The 9638-nt window shown below is 36.8% G+C and overlaps 1 long non-coding RNA gene across 2 annotated transcripts; it reads right to left on the reverse strand.

The window, feature by feature from the left end:
- Positions 1-3183: 3183 nt before the first annotated feature.
- On the reverse strand, positions 3184-6429 carry LOC132605281 (uncharacterized). 2 transcript variants are annotated; one of them, XR_009569128.1, is made up of 3 exons: positions 5780-6429; positions 4873-5019; positions 3184-3533 (listed from the first exon to the last, which is right to left on the reverse strand). It is a non-coding gene; the product is annotated as an uncharacterized LOC132605281 (long non-coding RNA). The 2 variants fall into 2 exon arrangements; XR_009569129.1 differs by having other exon boundaries at positions 4873-4923; positions 5780-6386.
- Positions 6430-9638: the final 3209 nt, after the last annotated feature.

Here is a 9638-nt window from a genome sequence, read left to right on the forward strand (position 1 = left end):
TTCTGTCCTTCTTATCGTCCTTACCGCTACAGTTTCAACTTTACGGGCTACGCCCTGGTCTCCCCTGATTTCCCCATCCCTAGGGAGCAGGGCACTTGACCTTTTGATGAAAAGTGGAAGGGACCGCCCGCATTGAGCGGATCCATGGCCTTTCTAATATGACATTATAAGACATGCCACCGCTTATGATGTTGAAGGTCGTGTCTTATTCCATGCCATCGGCGTGAACCGGTAGCTCAATCTCCTCCGGGGTCACTTTACTTCCCATATTGAACCTGGCTAGCATTTTGGTTGTAGGTATGATTGTATCGCCTACCCTCATTTCCTTCAAGACACATTGCCGGATAATATTTGCGAACTCCTGGATCAATCAACACATGCTTAATGAAACAATTTCTAATTTGAATAGATATTATCAGGGCATCATTGTGAAAAGGAATAAGTCCCGTGCAGTCACTGTCAATAAAGGATGTTCTCTTGCTCTTAGCAAGGTCCCAATTGTGACTCTTAGTTGTGAATGAAATTTTGGATTTTCGGAGTGTTGTGTAAGTTATCTTGTTCACCTTCCCCTCCCCCCCCCCCCCCCCTCCCGCGGAAGATCATGTGAATAAGCTGGGGTGCCCCATCCGACTTCTGCCCATGATTCTTGCTTAAGTTAAGTTTGGACCGATCACGAATATACTCCTTGAGATGCCTGGCTCACAGGAGCTGGGCCACATCGACCCTCAGGTTTGCGCAATCCTCGGTGGCATGCCCGTGGGTGTTATGGTAGTGACACCACAAACCGGTGTTCCTTTTGTCCGGATTGGTCCAGATCTCCTCTGGGAACCTAGCCTCCTCATCGTTATCATTATTGCGACAAGCTATATAGCGTTTATGCTGAAATTATGATCTGAGATCTTCAGGGATCGATCCCTTTTGACATCTGTCTCGAAAGGTGTGGGGCACTTCTGTTGAGGAGGCCCCGACTATTCCCGTTGTTTCCGTTGTTGGAATTCTGGCTTGAAGGCTTGCGTGCTTCTTACGAATCAAACCATCCCCGGTGACTTGAGACGTTAGCTACGATACAAGATCCGGTCTCCCAGGAACCGCCTACTTCTATCGGAGTCGTCTCCCTTTGATCTTCCTCTACGCGCATTTTAGTTGTATATCTGCGATTTATTTCGATCCATGTTTTGCATCCAACTATTTTTTCGCCACCTCGGCCTTTTTATTTTATGGGGTCGTAGGGATTTTATCTACGCTCTGATTTGACGTCGGAGTCCTTGCCCTAGAGTGTTTTAGCCACGGTAGTCATGGCCCTTTCCATGTGTTTCCTCCTCTCATCCTGTGCCTTGAGCCTGGCCATCAGTACTTTACTTGTCAAGGAACCGGTCTTTTGAGTAGGTTTTTGCCCGTCAGGTTGAGTTTGCGCTCGACCTGTTCTTCCGAACACGCGCTTATGTGGTTGCTCTGCTTCATCGGCATTTGGGACACCTCTATTTCGCTCCTCGCTAGGCTACCTATGCGGTGTCCCACCTCTATTTCTCCTATGCTCCCTATTGGGTTCCTCACCGTGCTCTGACACATGTATCTCCATTAGATCCTTCATATCTCTTACCAGCATTTGTGCATCCTCGAGTCCTTACATATTGCTCGAGCTACCACTCGCCTCAGACATATCTATCTACGTATAATGACTTTACTAGAGTTCTTGGAAGGAGAATTTCTACTGCGAATCAGGACAACTCCACAGCTGTCTATCCCCATAGACGGCGCCAAACTGTTTTCCGGTGAAAACGGATAATTAATTAGAGATTTGTATTTCAAGGGTTTAAAGACAAGTAGGTCGTATCCAATCCCGGAAACTCTCTTTTTGGGGTTAATATTCGTGATTACAAGAGTTAGATTCAAATAAAAATGATAAAATCAAGCAAGACAAATATGTATTTGAAATCAATTCACGAGCCCGGATGTATATTTCTTAATAGAGAAAAAAGTAAGAGATAGGTTACAAGAGATGAGATGAAGATCCCTAAGCTTACATGATAAGTTTCCTATATAGAAACCAAAACAATACTTTTCAACCCTAACATACTGGTGATGCGACGTGAGGTTTCCCCTAACGTTAGCATTAGTCAGTGGCTATTTAATCTAGAATAGTGGATGTGACTGGAGTTGGTGTGAATGGGTTATAGTTGTGAGGTTTCCCCTGAGCACCCGGTCTCGGACGAGACCCTAGGCTGGTTTTTAGCCTAATACAGATGGGATGAGCAGGGTGGTTTATTTGTAGGTGTGTTCGACTGGTAGTGATAAGAGTTAGTTTGTTTACATTGGTATATTGCTATAAGGTGTTTGAAATGAGGCAATAAAATATGTTTGTTCGACCAAAAAACTTGGCCTTAGCTAGGAAGTATGCCCTAAAACTTTGGGTTTGTATAAGTAAGCACCTCAACTTGGTCTCCATTTTCTCAGTTGAACACTCCAACTTACAAAATGATCATCTAGACACCTCCAAAATATATGTGTCACGTCAGTGTCACGTTAGCATTGGTGTTTACGTGTTCCACTTTATATAAATTGAGGTGCTTACTTCTTCACACCCAAAGTTGGAGGGCATACTTGCCAACTGAGACCAAGTTTGAGGGCTTGTTTATGTATTATGCCAAAATAAAATTATGCATCATTACTGGCGGCGCAAACAGGAAGGTTGGATCAAATATATCTGCGGAGACAGATCCAAAGTTTAAGAAGATGAGTGCGTCATTATGAAGAGAGAGGCGAATCTAAAATTACATTTTACGATTTTAACTTTTAGATTTTTACCATTAACTCACTTCACTTTTGAAATTATAGGTTCAAAATAATTTTTTTATATAATTTAATGATTTTCACATATATATCTACATCGTGTCGAAATCCAAAAATATTGAGATCAGTTGAGCCCTTTGGCTATATGCTACATCATCCACTAGTGCTATTAATTTAGGGAAAAGGGTCAAAAATATCCCTCTACTTTAGTTTATTAGTCAAGTTTGCCCTCCGTTAGCGAAAGTGGTCAAATATATCCCAGCCGTCTACAAAGTTAACACCATTTAAACCCGACCCGCAACCCACAAACCGAAACTTACAGAGCTTAAGACCATCTGTGTCACACCCCAATATCCCTAGGGTGTGATGGGCACCCGACCCTTACTTAGGGCCGAGCGAACCCTCAGACTTTTGCTGCACATAAAATCACGTCAAACTTTTTAAATCAGATAAGATAAAATACACCGTAAATTATTTTTTTCAGAAATATTCTTTCCCGTAGCTTCCAAGCCGAACAGATCTATGTTCATAAAAGATTCAGTACATAACACAAACCGGCATATCGGCTGACGGAGCCACTTACAGACTAATAACCAATACCCACGACGCTATCTGCAAAGTCTCTAACGTAATCCAGAAAGCATAACATACAAACTCTGACTCGGCAGCACTCCGGGAACAAAGGGATCTTGCCATCTGCACTGGAACATCTTCTATACTGTCTTCAACTCACCTGGGAGTACCTGCGCGGCATGAAACGCAGCCCCCAAAGAAGAGGGGGTCAGTACGGAAAATGTACTGAGTATGTAAAGCGGAAATATAACAAATATAATCATAGTCCGACCAGAAGTACAGAGATATAGCGGACAGAATCACCATACGGATCAGGGCACAGAATATGGCTGACGTAATCGTAATCAGAGTCAGAGGTACAGAAGTATAACAGACTGAATCATAGCCTGAATCAGACATACATGAGTGAAGCAGACAGGATCATTATCCGAATCAGACTTCCAGAAGTGTAACAGACAGAGGCATATTCCAAACCGGACGTGCAGAAGTGTAACAGACAGAATCTTGCATGCAGAGTCATAAGCATATATAGATACAGATAGCGTATATATCAGATCCCGAAATACAAATACGGCAACCAGAATGCCAAATTGCTTTGCTTTCTTTTGAAAAACATTTCCGTTTCATACACATAGAAAATCAAACACACAATTGCCGCGGCCAAAAGTCCAGCGGTCACTATCACCCGTACCGCGGTCAAGTATCCTGCGGTTAACATCCCAAACCCGACATACCGCGGTCAGGGGTCCAGCGGTCAATGTCGCAGATACCTCGGTCAGGAGTCCAGCAGTCAATATCACAAATCCGGCATACCGCGATCAGGGGTCCAGCGGTCAATGTCGGACATACCGCGGTCAAGGGTCCAGCGGTCAATATCACATAGTGCGCACAATAATATAACAGGCCTGGGACTTGGCAAAAGAGGTAATAACAGAATGCCAAATTTATTGCTTTCCAAACATAAATCACACATGCCAGGATCATGCATCCCACAAGATTCATGTATGCCAAAATCGTATACCAGAAAAATACAGGAGGTAAGTAGCTTATTCAGAATATCAGAATAAGATTTCCAAAAACGTTCCAGATGTCAAAAATATTTTATAGAACTCATAGAGGTAGTCATAACACTTATCGCATAGTAAACAGAATAATAACCGAAAGCTACCTGTGCATTCCGGACAGAAATGAGTTAGCCAAAGCCATACAGAAGGTACCAGGATTTGTGGGCCCACCTTGGGCCGAACTGAGGTGGCGTACGTAAATTATGGATCATAGGTCTTATGGAGTCATCCGTGAGAGTTTTAGGGCATTCCGACTTCATTTGTGAAAGTTGCACACATATAGGTCATTTTGCCGACGAAATGTTAAGAAACCAATTCAATCTCATTGAATGAAATGGAGCCAATTTCAATCTCGAATTTCTAGGAACAGGGTCGTATCTAAGGCTCGCGGCCGAGCCTATTATGTTTAGAACATGCCAAAGAATGAGGGCAAGACTTTACATACCTTAGTTGCGCCTTACGCTTGTCCAGATTCAATTCCCGTTTCGCCCAAAATCTACAAATGGTCATATTTACCAAATGTTAACTATAAGGCTCTTGGTATTCAATCTTGAATTAGTACTTGTCTACCGGAATTTCGGCAGCACCTCCCCTGTAAATACAACGCCCCGAGAATTTAACTCGGCCCAGAATATCAACAACAACAACACAACAATACCAACAACATCAATAATCGTCACAAAACACACTATAACGTAAATAGTCTTCCTTTCTACATAAGACGACAACTTCCATTCTCACTGCACAATTCCAAGCTAATATCAACATTTCTATATTCATTTACTAATCAAAATCATTCCAACACAATCCGGAAGCATTCCATATCATTATACAAAATATTTGCAAAATATACAAGAATTCCACCAAAACCATAATTCATCCGAAACCTCCAATTTTCAACGTAAACATCCGCAACACATTTTTTTCCTTCCAATTTCACTTACAACCATCACCATTTGCGTCTTACAACTTCGTTTCCTCAATTACATAACTTATAATAAAATCACATATTTTCCAACACTTACAATTTCACAAGAAACATCATATTCCCATTTGCATCATAAGGTACATATTAACAACAACTAAATTACTACATGGGAATTGGTTCATATTTCACACCATTCACACACACATTCGGTCAACTCCCACAATTCACAATCTCAACTAAATTCATCAAACTTTCGTTGTCAACAAAGCCATAATAATACACCATATCCACGGCCACAACACACTATATACACGGCCACACACATACATACCCACAAGACACAAATTTCATACTTTTCACTCATTTCCACATACTACAACACATTTATAACTTCCATAGCATAAAGGAAACATAAGATTCTTACCTTTTCTTCAATTCTCCACTTGCCACCAAAGTCACTTTCTTGCCAAAATAATTATACCACCTTGAAGAGAATCTTGAACTTAGTAGGAATACGAGAAAATTATACTTTTTGAATCAAAGTTGGAGGCTTGGGAATTTTTTTTTTCTCTCTTCTTTTTTTTTCTTCATGGTCGTCCCTCTCTCTTCTCTTGCTTCTTTCCCCTTTTTTTTTTCCTTCTCCAACTCTTAAATAATGATGAACTAGTCATCTTTCACATTTTTATATTTTAGTCCCTTCCAATCATAAAATTTCCACATGTCCCCTTCTTCTTTTTTTTCTCTAGAGTCTTCTTGAAAGAAGACTAATTTTTCTTGAAGTTTCCATAAAAATTACTTTGTCTTATTTTTGCCACAACTTTGCTATGTTGACACTTAAGCCCCACAATTAAGAATATGGACACATGGCCATAGGTAGGACCCACACTTCATGTCACATGGCCAAAGTGGCCCTTTCAAGAGTTTTCTTGAACTCTTCGTGAAATTACCTTTTTGCCCCTAGACTTTCCTCACTATTACCGTGAACCACTTTGCAATTTTCCCTTTTTGTCCTTGGCCTTTCTCAATATTTTCATACCAATAATATTCATAATTAACATTCGCCAACGACGTACTCACTAAAATAATTTCGGAAATGGTCTTGCCTTCAACGTACCACGGCTACCTCAAAATATCCAAACGTACCAAGTACGGGGTATAACAATCTGCACCATTGCAGCCATCAATAAAGCCTCTTTAGATCATCCAATATAGCCTCTCTCCTTAACTCTCCGACCACCCAAATTAATATTAACAACACCACTTTCCTCATTGAGAAAAAAAATAAGAATTAGAGATTAAAGCAGGTCTGGTTGTCTTTTTTATTTGATCCTCGAACTGAAACCACCAGTGATGGAGCTTCAATGGCAGCCAAAGGGGGAAAAGGAAATAAAACATTAGAGCTAAAATTTTAAATCCAGTAGCTGGTGTTACGCCCTATTTTGAACGGGTCCAAGATAGTTTGTAACTTCCCGGTTATTCTAACTGGTTTAAAAAAGGTTAGAGTCGCCACCTTATTTTTTAGGAAAATCCGGAAACCTATATGTATTTGTGTGTCCGCTCCATTTTTAGTCCACGAAACATATGAAATTCTAGATAAGGGTTTTATTTACCACATGGGGAAGGTATTAAGCATCCCATAGAGCCTGCCCACAGTCCTTAAACTTAGTTTAACTGAACACTAGAGGGGGATTATCTATCTGTTTATCATTATTATTACTTGTTTTCAAAATGTTATGACTTCATGAAAAGCTACACTAAGTGATAATATACTAAGAATATACAGTGTATAAAAATGTATTTATATCAAGTATCAAGTATTCATAAAGAATGTATAGTAAAAAAGAATATATAAAAGAGTATAAAGAGAATGTACCTCGTAAGTATAAAAGTATATCTGTTAGTACAAAGAGTGTATATATATATGTTAGTGTAAAGAATGTGTAACTATATTAAGAATATAAAAAAAAAATGTAAGACTATGTAAAAAATAAATATATCAAGGATATAAAGGATGTGCGTCTATGTAAGAATGTATGGATATTAAATAAATAAAGAATGTATTTTCAAGAATAAAAGAGTGTATATCGAACATAAAATGTCTAAAGAATTGTATAACTAGGTATATTAGTCCATAAAGAATGTAAAAATAATCTACGAATATTCATTGGTGTAAAGAGTTTATATAGCAAAATTATTCAGAAAAGTAAAGTTTATTTGACTTGTTTCTACCGTTTAGTTAAAAGAGTGTTTGTTTAATGAATATCCTATCAAAAGAATAAGGAACAAAATAATTGTAAAAAGTATTGGTAAAAAATAAGTATAAGGGATTGTGGATAAAAAATGAGTGAAAAAGTGTAATGTCTCTAAAGAATAAAAGATTTGTGAATAGAAGACTTAATATTTGCCTAGCGTCAAAATGTGAATTTAACTTAATTAAAATATGTATTAGTGTACATGAAACAATATAAAATGTAAGTTATATTAAGAGTGTATATATAATATAAAATAAAGGATGGACTAGTATTTTTTGCCTAAACGTCAAAAGTGTGAATTTATTTAACAAAGTATTTATACCAAGTCAATTTAATACAGTTATGAAAGTATTGACAGCCTAAGTCTTGCCTAAAGCGAATGACAATTTTAAGTTTAATAAACAAGGCGACAAGTAAATAAATATATCAACACGTCATTCCAAAAATAAGGTTTCCACTATACGATGAGTTTATGTTTTGTACAGTTATAAAAAAAATGCGAAAAGTAAATACAAACAGTGATTCGATGAAGTCTTCGGGTTCCTTCCGAGTGTCGTCTTCGGATGTATCTCCGGGTACCTGTATAAACACTTAATAAAAGTGTTAGTAAAAGAATAAATAACTATCTAATGAATTAAAGAAATGATAAATAAACTTAAAATAAAAACTCGTCTTTTGTACATGGGAGGCTTTGGAAATCGACGAAAATTTCTTCATCAGCCAAAAGTGTAGTATTTGTAATAAATTGCAAGATGAAAGAAAAAGTATTAGTTAAAAAAATTTGAAAAAGTCAAAAAGTAAGGTATGTGACATAAAGTCTTTAAAAAGTGATTTGATAAAGATTCTTTGAAAAAGTAATGTGACCAAAGTCCTTGAAAAAGTAGTTTGACATAAAGTTTTTGAAAAAGTGATTTGACAAAAGAATGATGAAACTTGATTTGCCCCTAGAATTAGTGTAGTGTATGTAATGTAACAAATTTATAGGTGAATGATGTATGTAAAAAGAACATAAGAATACAAATGAAAATATAGGTAAATATAAATATGATGTATAGCCAATGTAGAGTAAATGTAAATAGCAAAATATATAGAAAAAATAGGTATGTAGTGTGATGGTATTGACAAAAATGTAAAGAAAATACTTGACAATGTATACATGTATTGAAAATAAATAAAGTTGTAGAGACAATATAGCAAAAGATAATGCATAAAAAATGTAGAGACAATAAGTGCATTCCTTTTAATGAAAAGTTTCTCTCTTCTTTTCTTAGTAGTTAAGTAATGTAAATATGTACATGTATATGTATATAACGTATTTGTATAAAAAATATATAAAAGAATAGATAGATGTAAGATAATATAAAGGAAAAGTGTGGAGAGTGTAAGGAAAATGTACGTAAAATGTAAAGAAAAATGTACAGAGAATACAAAAATATAAAAACAATATATGAAGAAATTTAAAGACACAATGTATATAAATAAATGTAAAAATAATATAGATAAATAAAAATAAAGGCAATGTATATAAAAAAAAATATAAAGACAATGCATGTAAATAAATGTAAAGACAATATATATGAATAAGTAAAGAAGCAATGTATGAATGAAATATAAAGACAAAAAAAAATATGAAAAGAGGAAGGCTAGTCTTCCTATAGAAAGAAAATCTAGAGAGTGTAGAGAGAAGAAAAATGTGTGTGAGGTAGTGTGCAAGTGAAGAGAAAAATGAGAGGGGAAGTCCTCCTTTATATAGGCAAAGATAAATCACTTTTTATCCAAACCCATGTGCCAAAACCATGGGCTTCACAAAATCATGGCTTCACAAAACCATGGCTTCTCAAAACCATGTGCTAAATCTTATCTGTGTTTAAAATTAGTTCCTCCGACTTCCATGTAATAATAGACTGTAACTAAAAATAATAAAGTATAAAAATATATTTAAGGTAATTTCGTGAATAAAGTAAAAAATGTGATTTGAATTAAGGAGACTTGCTAATTAATTGAAGTAAAACTGTATTAGCATGTTGTTTA

This window comes from Lycium barbarum, chromosome 8, assembly GCF_019175385.1.
Source record: "Lycium barbarum isolate Lr01 chromosome 8, ASM1917538v2, whole genome shotgun sequence".
Classification (NCBI taxonomy): Eukaryota; Viridiplantae; Streptophyta; class Magnoliopsida; order Solanales; family Solanaceae; genus Lycium; species Lycium barbarum.